The 15292-nt window shown below is 36.2% G+C and overlaps 1 pseudogene; it reads left to right on the top strand.

The window, feature by feature from the left end:
* The first annotated feature begins 10457 nt into the window (after nt 1–10457).
* The window catches only part of LOC122147662, a 34412-nt pseudogene continuing 29577 nt past the window's right edge, over nt 10458–15292 (top strand).

Below are 15292 nucleotides of genomic sequence, written 5' to 3'. Positions count from 1 at the left end.
AGCTACAATTCAGGCTCCTCATTATGCCCTGGATAACCTCAAGCATAGCAGGCTTATTGCAAAGGAATGTTAAATAATGTGATGTCCTGCGGTGTTTTTGGATTTCTGGCTGTCATAAATCTGTTTCTGTTTAAATTTCTATCATTAAACATAACAATTACGTTTTGGGTTTTATTGGAAATTGCTCAAAATAATGTACACCAAAAGAAATTTGTTTACCACTTCAAATTATAATTGCTTCTGGATTGTTTGTTTAATAATATACAATGATATTACACCAAATACCGATAAGCCCCCTTTGTATTTTCTCCAGTATTGGTTTTCCCTAGTGTAAAATGCAGGTGGTGTGTGTTTTCTAAAGTGTGCTCCCGTAGCCGCCGGGCAAAAATTATTGGGGTAGCTAACCTCCATAGACCGAGCAGTTAAGATGTTTTACTGGGACCTGCTTTGCCCATATGAAATCTACAAGAAAATACAAATCATGAGAACACATTTTAATGCAATGGATTCCTGTTTAGCTCTAATTATATAATCCAATTACGTTGGACCAATGTCCAGTGCACACACAAATCAAACCATATTGAAGCGACCGTGACAAAGCTAGAACAATACTTATTAATGTTCTAAATAGGTGAATGGCTTGTCAAAATCAAGATTGTATTGCTTGTAGTGCAACCAGTCCCTTTAATTATAATAAGCCTAGTATTTAGTCATGAGAAGAGAGACTAATTTTCATAAACTGGTTCTTCAAAACCGTTCATTTAAAAGCAACCTGTTTCCCAAAAACAATTTAGTCGCGATTCTTCTGTGAGTCTGGTGTGGTGTATTACATGTTATAGGCAAGCTAGATTCAGTCCTAATTATTATTATTATTATTATTATTATTATTATGATTATTAAATAACCGTTGAACATGTACATTAAACTAATTCACTTGTTTCTCCTGGATTAAAAAGTTGCAGTTTTTAACAAAAAAAGCTGTTTATGGAAAACAACTTCTGTTCTGTACGTGTGATAAAACTGTCATACAATCAATGCCTATAAAGTATGTTTTATTTGTATACATTTCATAAATAGCCTTACTATCAGTTCACTCATTGGTTCTCGGTTCAACGAGTCAGGGAGATATTTCGAGAACCGCTGGGATCGAATCGCCAACGAATCATTCAGACAGTGTTTGTGAGTCGGTTCAATTGATTCATTGTAAAGATTCGACTCGAAACAACAATTCGTTCAACCATTCACGACATCGCCACTAGTTTTGAAGCAATGATGAGCATATACAGTTTCCACATATCTAACAGCGCGTCGGCCGCGCGCAAATGGGGCCCAAAGGTTGTCTCGTTTCTCTAAAAATATCTCTACATCGCTTTGCCCTTGGGGGACAGCTTTAACTGGTTTTTGAGTTTCCTTACGCTGGACTAACCCTTTGTCCTGGTGTATAAACCATTAATGACAACACAATTAATTGTTGGCTATTTAAACGCATATCTGCCCACATTGTTGCACTCAGGCTGCTCTGACAGGTCAGATAATAAATTATAGACACGACAAGGTTACAATCCATACGGCAAAGCTTTTATCCACATGATGACATTTCTTCTATGAAGCATCGCGCGTGACAGTAGGTATTATACAACGCGCTTCGTTGTTAATTAATTCGGTTTTTATTTTATTAAAGTATATAAACAACTCAGATTCAGCATTCCAGTCTCGCACGCTGAGAAGTTCTGTAAAAGTGAATAAGGAACTAAATAAAGAAAACACTCAGCGCTGCTTGGAACATCAGCAAGAGCATATATCAAACGGACTGCCTGTAAAGTGCTTTATTAAAATAAACCGAATACACAATGAACAACACACGCACTAATGGATCCTGACAGCACAAGCGAGGGTGTTCTGTGCATCACCTCGTCATCATCACCACCATATACCTGACGGACACAAGCCGAACCGAGAAGGCAACATCACCAAAACATCAACAGCCCACGAGCCAAGTCCAACCATGCACAAAAAATCCCACAAACGATTTGCGCACGAGCTTCGCTTCAGGCAGTGAGGATCTGAATGAACGTTGCGTTTGGCAGTACTCACCTCATCGGTCCAGGGGAGCGGTTGGACTGTCACTGTCGCCATGACGTGTGCTGTGTTATTACCAAGAGAGAGGAGAGAAGAGAGACTGGAGCTGCGGCATCAGAGCGCGCGGCTTGTAAGCGGCGGAGTGAGCGAGCGAGCGCGGATTGGAGCTGTGCGGGTGATGGGAACTGTGGTTGGGAGGGGAACGGGAATACGGGATTATTTACCACTCGCTGGTGTAACGGACGATTTTGAATGGAATAAATCAGATGGAGATGCAGATATTTAAAATTTAAGTTTCTAATGGTTGTTGAACAATATTTATTCAGACACCTTCAACATTTTTCACATCATGTCTAATAGTGGCTATAGTTTAGAAAATGGTAATAAAATATGACAAGAACTCAAAGTTAAAAACTGTCAAATTCATCTTGATAATGTCAGATAAAGGTATGCAATGAATTAAGTTTGAATAGCTGTCAGCTGTTAAATTTAAGTACACAATTAAATAATATCAATAGTAGGTCGAAAAATTACTAAGCAATGCTTAAATTTGTTCAGTCTGGGGTGTGGAAAGATTGCATTAGAAATTTAAGAAAAACACATGGTCAGGTCAAAGTGTCTGAATATTTTTTTGGTCACAAATCTTTATCAGTTTTACTGGTAGTCCACTGTATGAAGAATTTTTGGGTATCACAGTATAAGTATAATAATACGTATATACTTATATATAATAAAGGTATATACTTTATTTTGCTATCCTCACTTACTGAACATACGTAAATGAAACTATATAGTGTCCTCCACCCACTAGTAAAAAGATATAAAAAATTATATCTAGTGTCTGAATAATTTTTGGTTTGACTGTAATTCGGATGTTTAAAAATGTACATTTAATTTAGAAATATGAACAAACGGGGATGAACGTGTAAAAAAATTCTAATGTTCATTAAACTTGGGATAAATCAGTCTTTTTAAAGTTTAAATGTAAATTTCTAACATGTTTGTTGAATGTGGAATAAGTTATTTAAAAATTAAGTTTCTGGGAGGAGTAATGTTTAAATAAAGAGCTCATTTAGTTTTAATTAGAATTAAAAATTCTAATGATTGACAAGTACTGTAAATCAACATGTAGAATTTTAATTTGAAGCCCTTATTGAACCAGAAATAAAATCCAATGTTTAAAATGTACCTAAAAGTTTAGGCTTGTTAAATGTGCAGTGTAGATCAGACCTTCTACATTTCTGAGATGCTGTTTTAACTTGAAAAATAAGACCTTAGTTGTAAAGTTGTAACGCTTGTCGAATGTGGATCATTGGTTAAAATGGACATTTAAAAGTATATTTTCAATGGTTGTTGAACAATACATAATAACCCATGCATAATTTGCATGTTTAAAATCTAAGGCACATCAAACATGCAAAAATGCAACAAGCATTAGAAATTCCATTTCTAATGCTTGTTGAACATTGTGCAAATCAAAAAATCAAATGTATGCATTCTATTTGTTACACTTATTAATAAATCTAATTCATAATGTAAAAAAGGATTATGATGGAGCAGTTTAAATTCAAACTTTAATTTCAGTTTAATTCAGTTTCAGTTTTGGACTCCATGTAGCTGTTTTATGTTCGTGGGGACTTTCAATGGTGCGGATATGCAAGACTTACACGGTGAGTGCTATATTTGTTAGTTTTACCAAATTTCAAACATTTTTACTGCTACCAACCTCAAGTATTAAATAAGAATCATATGCTTTGACTGGAACAACAAGTATTCTGCATTAGATCTTTCCAGCTCATATAGCAGCAGTAGTGATTAGAATCATCCTGATGAGGGTTTACATTTAAGCTCCATGAATATACTCAACAGCTCTAGTCCTGAACCCCTGCATCAAAAGACTTAAATTATGCAGAGGCAAATCCCATGCTCAACCTACAACCTTCACAGTGAACTGACTGCACTAGACAGTGTGGCACCTACCACTAATTTGCTCCCTGCAGTATGAATGCAAGGCCTGTGTTTCATATTGTTTGGTGTCTGCTGTTCACCTGCACAGTGAAAGTAATTACAAGCACTAGACAAGTCTTTGGCAGCTTTTCTCCAGTTTATTACATGCTTTCATAATTGTGAACTTCACTCATTATTTAGGTTTTTAACAGCCAACTGGAGAGAGGTACAGAGATACACTATAACTTTTTTCATAGATTGATGATTTAGAGATCACTTTGCTCATGAGTGAACTGATGACAGAATTTAAATTTTCAGGTGAACTATTCCTTTAAAGAAAATTCAGGTGCTTCAAAGTTGCAGTTTGCAAACTGTTTCAAAAAAAATATCAACACTGATGGATTGCTCTGTCAGTCCTCCAGCTGCAGACAGATGTGCAGCAGTAGTAACTAATGGGATGGATGGAGGGCTTAAAAGCCAGAGAGAAAGAGGCCACGGGGAGATTATGCTCTCATGGGCCATATGGGACACAGCCTCTGGAAAACATTCCGATGAACAGAGTGAGTGCAATGGGAAGCTTTCCGATGAGAATGAATTGATTTCTGAATGGATGCAGAGATTTGAGAGCAAACTGACAGGGATGTTGAGAGCAAACGAGAGGAGAGAAGTAGAGAGATAGAGACTATTTTAAGGTTATTTGAATGTGTATACTGTAGTAGCTCGCATAAGCATAACAACTCTCTGATTCATATTTCTCTGAAATGTGTTATTTTAGGCCTGCATGTAGGTCAGGGTGAGCAATTTCAGAATTTAAAAATTAGCAGTTAGAATTACATTCAAAATAGACACATCCAACAGAATGTTTATCAATGTTTTTTTAAAGAATTCTCTTCTGCTCACCAAGCCTGCATTTATTTGATCCAAAATACGGCAAAAGCTGTATTCTGCTGATTCTCTGATGAACAGAAAGATCCAAAGATCAGCATTTATCTGAAATAAAAAGGTTTTGTTACATTATACACTATACCATTCAAAAGCTTCAAAATTAATACTTTTTATTTAGCAAGGATGCTTTAAATTGATCAAAAGTGATGATAAAAACAGTTATAATGTTACTATAAATGATGTTCTTCTGAATTTTCTATTCATCAAATAAACCTGAAAAAAAATTGTTTGAGCTGCAAATCAGAAATATATTAGAATGATTTTTGAAGGAACATGTGACTGGAGTAATGATGCTAAAATTTAGCTTTGAAATCAGAGGAATAAATTACATTTTAAAATATATTCAAATAGAAAGTTATTTAAATAGTAAACATTTTCACAATTTTACTGTTTTTGATGTACTTTGGATCAGATAAATGCAGGCTTGATGAGCAGAAGACCAATCTTAAAAAACATAAAAAATGTTACTGTTCAAAAATAAAAGGCGTTAAATAAAATTACGATTTTATATTGAAATAATTTAATTAATTAAATGTAAAATAAGAAGAATGGATGTTTTGTAATTGATGTAATGTATTTTACTGCCTACACTAAATATGCCTCAAATTCAAGGATTTTTTAAAAGGCATCTTCAATGAAATCCTGAATGGGGCACAATTGTTATGATGTGGGTGCAAAACAACAAGTGAGGACTTTTTTCTCCATGCCTTATTTCAGCTTGTTTTTCGAAACAGAAGACTCAAAGGAAGAGCTGCCTTATTATTCAGTGGAGAAATACTACGGTTCATTTGATGTATCTGCACTTTCCTCAAGAAAACGGCACCTAGTCATTTGGCTGTCAGGAAGTTTTGTAACATGACACTACAACCCTGTAGGACGCCTTTCAAACTGAGTCGTGTTCGATGCAAGGACAGCGTATCGGAGAAGAGGGCAGAGACAAGACGGCTGCTGTTAGCTAACATATGCATGCTTGGGAGACAGCTCGCTTTTGTTATTTTTCCCCCGTTTAGCATGGCAGAGGCAGATGTTGTCTGATTCATGATGAATGGAAGCGTACATGTTGCTTTGACACGTCTTAGAAAACACACCAAACAGCATGTCATTGTGATATTCGGATATGTAAAACATGGCCTGCTTGTGTGCTCTTTTTAGTGGCGTTTGTCAAAGCAAGTGTCACTATTACTGTTCCTCATTATTTGGGGTTAAGGATTTGATCTAACATTTATCATAAAATGTAAAAACCTAGCTTTGTTTTTGCTTGTTTTTTCACTGAAGGTGCATGCACATTTAGTTTTGCACAGCAAAATTTTGCGGGTAAAATCCAGTCATTTTAATATGAATCCATGCAATTGAGAGTTTTATTGAAAGTGACTTCTGTGTGAACTGTGCTTCATTCATCACTACACTAATGACAATAGACAGTGGACTTCTTTTGCTCATGAAGTTTCAATGAATGTGATGAATGAATGTGTGCAAAATAATAACAGCTGTTTAACCTGGGCTTTGCCCACAGCAGTGCAGACTTAACTAATCATGTATTCATTATCATGTATATGAAATTTAATTACCACCAAAGATTAATTGTAGCATTTTCCACCTTTTTCCAACGTTTACCTTATAAAAGTTCAAATGTTAGGTTACGGTGAGGCACTTAAAATTGAAATGACAATCTGTAAACATTAAAATACTTACTGTAAGACGTATGTTAGCCACAAGACGTTTTATTGTGCTAAAATAGGTTACTTTCCTTTATTGTGTGAAGTTAGATCCACTTTGTTGCTATGACAGTGTAACAGTGTAAACCTTGCAGCACCACAAAAACAATGATTTAAACTTCTTTACTGCTCAACTGATACATGGGTTTTAAGAGAAGAATATGTTTATGATATGATAAGCTTCACATTTCTGCTTTTAAACCCTTGAAAATGAGTCCCAATTACTTACCATTGTAAGTGTCTCACTGTAGATGGATTTTTTCTTCTTTTTTAATGAAAGGGAGGAGTTGAAATGATTTTTTGTGGTAATCAAAATCACTGTTCCAAAAATGCTCATAATTCCTTTAATATAACCAAACGCATTACTTATCTGCCCAAATAAAACCCTGCAGTGTGTAAAAATGACTAAATTGTCAAAAATGATTTTTCAAAGATTATTGCAGTATGTACAAGAATACAAAATGCTCTTTTAGCCTTAGTACATCAATTTTCATGGTTGATTCTTTGTTTAGCTTACCATCTCTTTGTAATTATTTGTGAAATTTACTAGCAGTTTTTGAGTGAAAATCATCTAAAAGTAAATTTTTCTATGTATAATCATGTCTGTTTTTCACTATCGATCCTCAGCCATCTCGTAAGTATTTCACGCCCATCTTGCTCTCTCACCATGTCAGATTCAGACCAAAACCCATGCAAAAGTGGCTGTCCATCAGCTTCAGCTGCACTAATTAAATTGCCACTCATCAAGTCTCTTACATAATGCACCATGAGTGCCTTTACATCAGAGTAAGATCATTGACACCCTCCCAGGGGTTCACATCAGGGCAGCAGACAACATAACAGGCCAGACAATGTAAAATAATAAGTATTTTCAGTCAAACAAAGGCTGTGCTATTACTCCTAGAGAGAGAAAGAGTTATGGCGATATGAATAGCTCTGTTTTAGAAAGTCCTTCTACTGACAAATTGGTGCTGGGAGCAAGTTGACGGGCATTAGGTTCTAAGGCTCGATCCTTGCCTAGAATCCTGCAACACATGGAGGAAATTAATTGAAGATGTGCAGTTTGTGTGATGTGCTTGCTGAATGCAGATCAGAGATGAAGACACGCAGTGAGACGATTGAGAATGCAAAACCTAAAACAAATACATGCAAATGGAGATCAGCGCATAGAGATGAATGCCAGATACCAGACAGAACAGAGACATTTATGAGTAATTTGATCATTCAGCACAAGATGATTTTGTTATAAAAGGGTTATAAGCAATGGAATTTACCTTGATCTTTTGAGATAAAAGGCACTGGAACTTCAAGAAGAGAAAACGTCCCCATGTCCAGTAAGAACATTTACTGAAACAAGACCATTATTTACTGAACTTCTGATGTCAGACACTCCTTGCTAGTTGTTCAGAAACTTCTTCCACCAATTCACAAAGATAAAGAGAAGAAAGCCGGCCAGATGCTGTTATTCCTGAAGAACCAGAAGAAATGTTCTAGAAAACTTTTCAGAAACACAAAGGAAAAACATTTCCGTTTTTTGGTACATAATTGTTGTGTAAACTTACCTTAAAAAATCATGAAGTCTTGTGCTGTTTCTGGCTGTGTGTAGCACCTACAGCTCTGCATGTTATTCTCTGCAAGTGGGACCTCAGGGGAAACTACATAAAATATATATATAAACTAATATTAGAAATGTATGTTTTGCCCTGTGTATACATTTTTTTAGCAGCAGAATCCACAGTGTAGTTATTTCTTTACCAGCCTTTTATCCTGCTGTTTTGCAGCAACAGTTGATTACATCATTGTTTTGCACCCAAAAAGGGTAAAATGTCACCAATCTAGTAATATGCATCATACCGCAAGTTATATTTATCTTATTCAGCTCTATTAAATCCTGAGCAATTCACTTCATAGACGATCTGCCACACAGGACTAGGACCACTTAGCATTAATCGCTTCAGCCACTCTAATAGAAAACATTGCACAAGCGGTTTGTAAATCACATCATCCCTTAACTGCCAGCAAGACTGATCAATGACTCAATCACAGTGTCCAGGTTGCACAGTTAAAATGGGACTGCAGTCAGTCAGCAATCAGAGAGGGGTATGGACACAGGCATTACTGACAGAAACGGCTGGTGGTCTTGTGAGAGCCATTTCCTTCTGTGAAATGCAAAAGGAGATGTTTTGAAACATTCAAGCTGTTCTTTTACATTATGAAAGTAGACATGGAGTATGTACTACATGAATGGAATACCTAAATGATCTATTACCTTTAACTAAATGTGAGTTTATAGGATATTGAATTATATAGGATACTGAAGAGAAAAATCCATAGAAGATGGAAAAGCTACTGCTAATTTTCTGATAAGTTTATGGACATTTCCTTTAACCCGAAAACACAACAGTAATTCATTTATACAGTCATTCAAATCAATACAGAAAAAAAACTTCATATTAATACAACATTGGGCCCTATTTTGCAGACTTTATTTAGAGTGTATCCCACAATGCAATGCACTTAATCCATCTGCAGTGTTACAAATAAATGTGAAGTAATATTAAAATGAATAGTCTTTCATTCTTTCTAAAGACTGACTGGGAATAATCAGTCTCCGGACAAAACTGAAGACAAGAATAATATTTTTTATTTCATCTGCTTGCTTACAATCTACGTACTTTCATGAATAGTCTGTAGTGTTGTATTTTTTATAGGGAGCTTCTTCTGTTCACTGTTGCCTTCTGCTGCTCGATTGAGTTTTAAGGCAAAGCTGCTTTGAAACAATATTTATTATGAAAAATACTGTACCAATAAGTTTAGTTTAGAAGCCAACGGTACTCAGAGTAGAAAAGACTGTCAGGATATTACAAAGTAATTTTTTCCCACATAATATTTTATTATGCTGTGAAATCTTTTATATTGTTATTAATATTTCGATTAAAAACATTTATATCATATAGAAGTGTGAGTATCAAATATGATACAACAGGCTATTGAGCAACGTTTATGTGTATCTCTCAATCATAATTGCATTGCATTATATATTATGCCACAAAACTACATAGCCTATAGCTTTAATTATAAAACTGAGCATTTATGTATCATCCTACTAAGATATATTAGGTATATGCACTTTAATAGTCTGCCACGCTGTTATAGAATCTTGTTGATTTAAATTACAAGCAATCAAAATTTCATCTAAATTTTTGGCCATATAAATATCAGAAACTGTACCAAATTTCCTAAGTTTTGAACTGCATATGAACTCCATATTCTTTGATATACTGTAATAATAATACTGTTTGAGCCATAAAGTCTGTTGTCAAACATAATACTTAACAAGTACATACAGTATGCAAACGTTTTAAATTTTTATTCCATGTTTACATGTTTAATATCACGCATAACATTTGTTCTTAAACAGTTTAAATTGGCCTGCATATATTAAAATATGTTGCTGCCTTCATTTTTGAGAGTCCTTTGCATTAAAAAGTTTGAAAACTCCTGGTATAGGCTATTTTCCCAAAAAGCACGTATACGCAGACTATAGCCTTGCTCAACATTGTGTTTCATAAAATCATGCAGGGCACCTCAGATAGCCCCAACATTACGTAACGATCACATTGCATGGATTGCAGAATCTTGGAGTGGCCTCTGGCTGTGATCTGAAGTATTGAATTATTGCGGGGACATTTTTAAGTTGAGAAATGTGCAGCTCACTTATTGTGTCAGCAAACACTAGAGTAGAAAAACGAATAGAAAACACAACAAAACATGCGTCTTTACCAAACTACGCTTTTAAAGCACATCTGCATTGGAAATGTAACGGTGTCTAGACTTACAGAAAGTAGCAAAACAGTGAGTGCTGTAGGTTCAAGATGTTTGTTGGGTCTGAAGTTATCATGCACAGGTGCGTCTGGACCGTGTTACCTGCAAAAGGTAAAGACAAATATCTGGAAAGTTTTTTCTATACGCCAAACATAGCTTTTAGCACATACAGGAAACATTTTATTCGTGCATTTTCGTCAAAATACACATATGAAGACGCATTTGGCCTGGCACGTGACAAGAAGTTCTGGAGTGAAGCGGCAAAAGGCATCACAGTGGACTCAGACTCTGGATGATACGGATACTGTGTTTCCAAAATGGTAAGTACAGCTTTTACATTAGGGGGCTTAGACATAATTGGCTTTTGCAGACAACCGTAACAGAATTGAAGTGAAAGTTGGGGTTTTGGGCTGTTTTTAAAGGGAAGGTTCAACAAAAAATGGTGTGAGGAGCAATGACAGCCTCAGTCACCATTCGCTTTCATTGTCTGGAAGAAAAAATGCAAAGAAAGTGAATAGTGACTGATCCTGCCATGACTGCAGCCCCTGGAATTCTGCAGAACTTCCTTTGAGTTTCACGGGAGAGAGAGAAAGAGTTAAGAGAGCAAGTCGGTTGTTGTTGTGTTTAATTAACGAGGGAGAGTAAACGATGACAATACTTTAATGTTTAGCGAAAATGTACATAATTGTAATCTTCCTTTTAACATGACGCGCCCCACTTTTAAAAACGCGTCGCTAATGGAACGCGATGCAACGGAATGACGTCTCTCTGACGCAGGCGTATGTGAGCCCACTTTTTTTAGGGTTTATTTTGTTTCCTAATCTTAGTAACATCAAAGCGGTCAACTAATACATATTTAAGATAGGCTTTCCGTATTTATTAATTTAGCAGTTGCACAAAGTGACTTTAAGTTTATGGTGGTAAACTATTTCTTAGTGAGCTGTGGATAGACCTTGAATAAATGAGAATGTATGCAGTTATCATGAGGATTTTCCGTGGTGCTGTCATCTGACACATGTATTTGATGTATATTTTGCATATCAAATGCATTTCTGCCATCTAGTGTCTTGGAGGGTCAAAATGTTAAATGTCTATGAATAGGCTATAGAGCAGTTGGGTTATGTTCCTGAAGTAAAAATCCCATTCATTTTCCCATAGGGTTATTGAAAGTGAAAGTGACGTGACATACAGTGACCCATACTCAGAATCCGTGCTCTGCATTTAACCCATCCAAAGTGCACACACACACACAGCAGTGAACACACACACCCAGAGCAGTGGGCAGCCATTTATGCTGCGGCGCCCGGGGAGCAGTTGGGGGTTCGGTGCCTTGCTCAAGGGCACCTCAGTCGTGGTATTGCCGGCCCGAGACTCGAACCCACAACCTTAGGGTTAGGAGTTAAACTCTCTAACCATTAGACCAGGGATAGGCAACTCCGGTCTTGGAGGGCCACTATCCTGCAGAGTTTAGCTTCAGCCCTCATAAAAACTCACCTGCCTGTATCTATCTAGTAATCCCGAAAACACTGATTGCCTTGTTCAGGTGTGTTTAATTAGGGTTGGAGCTAAACTCTGCAGGACAGTGGCCCTCCAGGACCGGAGTTGCCTATCCCTGCATTAGACCATGACTTCCCCTAATGTCGTTGAAAAACGACATTACCTATAATTCTACAAAGCAAATCACGCCAAAAGAACTCTTTAGCACTCACCTACTCCCATTAAACATGTAGCGTCAGTTTCCCTAAGCTTAAATATGAGTGTATATATACATATTTGGCAAAATGGGAAAAATACTTCTGGAACCCAGGCTGCTAAAAAACTGGACAGGCACTGTTACACTTTATTTAACCCCTGTGTGACCTTATTGACATTTTTGTCTTTTTCAGTTTTGTTTTTTGATCATTTGGCCTGTGTTTATTCCAGCACTTCCTAAATTTTGGCACAGGTGTGTATTTTTATTGGAATTTTAATATTTCACCCTCATTTCCTTTAATAAATCTATTTTACACTAGGTACAAAAAATAGTCCGTCTCAGGACCTTAAGGACAAAAATGTCCTCATTGAAACCCATTGCAACTGCAATTTTTAATCCCAGGGCCATTTAACTAGGCCTATAAAATGATGCAATATTTGTTAATAGGCTTTCATTCTGTTGGCAAGGCTTCAAAATTAATTTTTTTTACTATTGTTTACTAGATGGTGCCATTTTTTCAAGTTTGTAATACTCACTTTATTCCTATTTTCTGCTTATGCATATTATAGTCTATTATAGAGTCGTCTGAATAAATTATGCAGCTATATTTGTGTGGGTGTGTTGGTATGGATGTCAGAGTGTGGTTTGTATGTGTGTCCTAAATAAAAATGTTGTGTGTTTGTGTGTGTCCTCCTGTAATGTTTGAGAGAGAGAAATTATACTCTACTGCGAATCCCACCTCTGTTTATGCCAGCGGAGCTCTGCTGGAATCTAATGGGAAAAATATGGTATATTTGTTTTTTAAGATATCAACCTCAAATTTTTATGACAGTTTTTTGACTTGACATTTTTGTCCTCTATGAACCTATGTGTAACTTTTTTAAATTGACGCACAAGGGTTAATTTAATAATGATTAGTACATTTTAATCATGTTCATCATGATTAAGGTATGATAATCCGCATTACTTTTAGTTCAACTATTTATCTGTTTCCTTTCCAGGTTTGTTGGAAGAAAGCTGAACGTGTGTTATAATGCTGTTGATCGGCATGTGGAGGATGGAAGAGGTGATCGAGCAGCTGTCATTTATGACAGTCCGGTTACCGGCACTAAATTTGCCAAATGATGTTAAATATGACCACATCTTCACCTTTGAAAACAAGAACCTCTTCCAAAATGCTGGACCAGTTTGCAGTCAGTGTTTTCTGTTGTTTTGATTAATATGACACCAGTTTGTCCATAAAATCTTTTTGTAGGTGTCTAGGTTTGCGGGTGTCCTGGTGAGACATGGTGTGAAGATGGGTGACCTGGTGGTGATCTATGTGCCCATGGTTCCTCAGGCCATGTTCAGAATGCTGGCATGTGCCCGTATTGGTGCAACCCACAGCCTCATATTTGGAGGATTCGCCTCCAAAGAGCTCTCCGTCCGCATTGACCATGCCAAGGCAAGCCATTGTTCTTTTTAATGAAAATTAATAACGAAAAAACTATTTTTATAAATGCATTTATCTGCTGAGATTGCAAAATCCACTTCCCCTCTTAAATCATTATTTCCCCTACAGCCCAAGTTGCTGGTGACAGCATCATTTGGCATCGAGCCGGGCAGAAGAGTGGAGTACATTCCCCTGGTAGAGAAAGCTCTAGAGCTCAGCAGTCACAAACCACACAAAGTCCTCATCTACAACCGCCCCAGCATGGTGAGCTCCCAGAAACCCCACGGCTCCTGGACGCCAGTCTCATTATCAAACTGGCACACTTTCTGCTGCCTATTAACTGTTAAAAGAGAAGATAATGCAGTGAGAGAATAAAAATGCAAATGTGGTCTCCTTTCTAAAAGAGAGTACCTCAGAATTCAATCTTGACGTCCTTATTCTCAAGGAGGCTGGCACTTAACCAATTTCAATCACTGTAGGAGGAAGTTAGTCATTTTTATAGCTGCAATAACATACCACTCAAAAAATTATTAGGATATCAAGTGTGCTGTCAGCATTTCGACGAGTCTTTTTCTTGTTTAAATGTCTCTTAAATGAGTTTTCTTATTTTGTGACATCTAGAATCAGTATGTTGATTTCACAATGCAGGAATTACTTAAGCTTCATCTTGTGTTGTCATGGAAATGGTTAGCAAATAGCTTTATGATTTTCCAGCGTTTTGGGATACAGGATAAATCCTGCATGGTTGGTGAAGACGAACACATCTTGGAAATATTTGAGTTAAATTCATATGCGAGGGGAGAATTTGCCAGCACCAGAAGAACACACTCAGAGTACACGTTGTATTAGTTCTTAGAAGATTTCTACATGGATCTAATTTACAGAAGATTTTAGGATATTCAGAACTACTTGATTGGAGTTATCACAACAAATAGCACATAACACACTAATCCAGCAACCCATGCTTTTTGAGATTTGTTGGAGCAGTGAAACCCCCAAGTGGTCCATATGACTTAAAAAAATTATGGGTTTGCCTAAATGAAAGATAGAAAAAAGAGGAAGTCATATAACTTTGAAACCCTATCAGCATGCATAAATCATGGCAAAATGTATTTTTTAGGTGAACTATTCCTTTTAGGCACCTTAGACACTTTTGACTTCCCCAAAAAATGGACTAGAAACTTCTGCCTGGACTAGAAAAAGTAGGACTAAAACATTTTTGCTAATTGAAATAAAGCTAAAATAGAAGTATTAAAAGAAACCATAAATATAAGATACAATATTAGATACTAGACACACAATATTAGATACATTTCTACACATAAAAGTCGTCTAAATGAAGTAATGAAAGTACTAACTGAAATTAAAACAAAATCTGAAATAAATATAAATTAAAACTATTAAAAAACAAACCTAATAAAATTGGCAAAAGCACTACAAAATGATTAATGAAAACTGAAATGATTTTAATAAAAGTTATAAAAATATATAAATAATACTAAATTAGTACTACTGCCTTGACTGAGCGATTTGTTTTTTTAAAGTGATAGTCCACCCAAAAATCTGTCATCATTTACTCACCCTGATGTCGTTCCAAACCCGTGTGACTATTTTGAAGAATGTTGGTAACCAGACAGTTTTAGATTGCATTGATTG

The sequence above is a fragment of the Cyprinus carpio genome, chromosome A15 (genome assembly GCF_018340385.1).
Source record: "Cyprinus carpio isolate SPL01 chromosome A15, ASM1834038v1, whole genome shotgun sequence".
NCBI classification, from domain to species: Eukaryota; Metazoa; Chordata; class Actinopteri; order Cypriniformes; family Cyprinidae; genus Cyprinus; species Cyprinus carpio.
The sequence above is the reverse complement of the archived record's forward strand: the minus strand, read 5'-3'. Positions and strand labels throughout refer to the sequence as shown.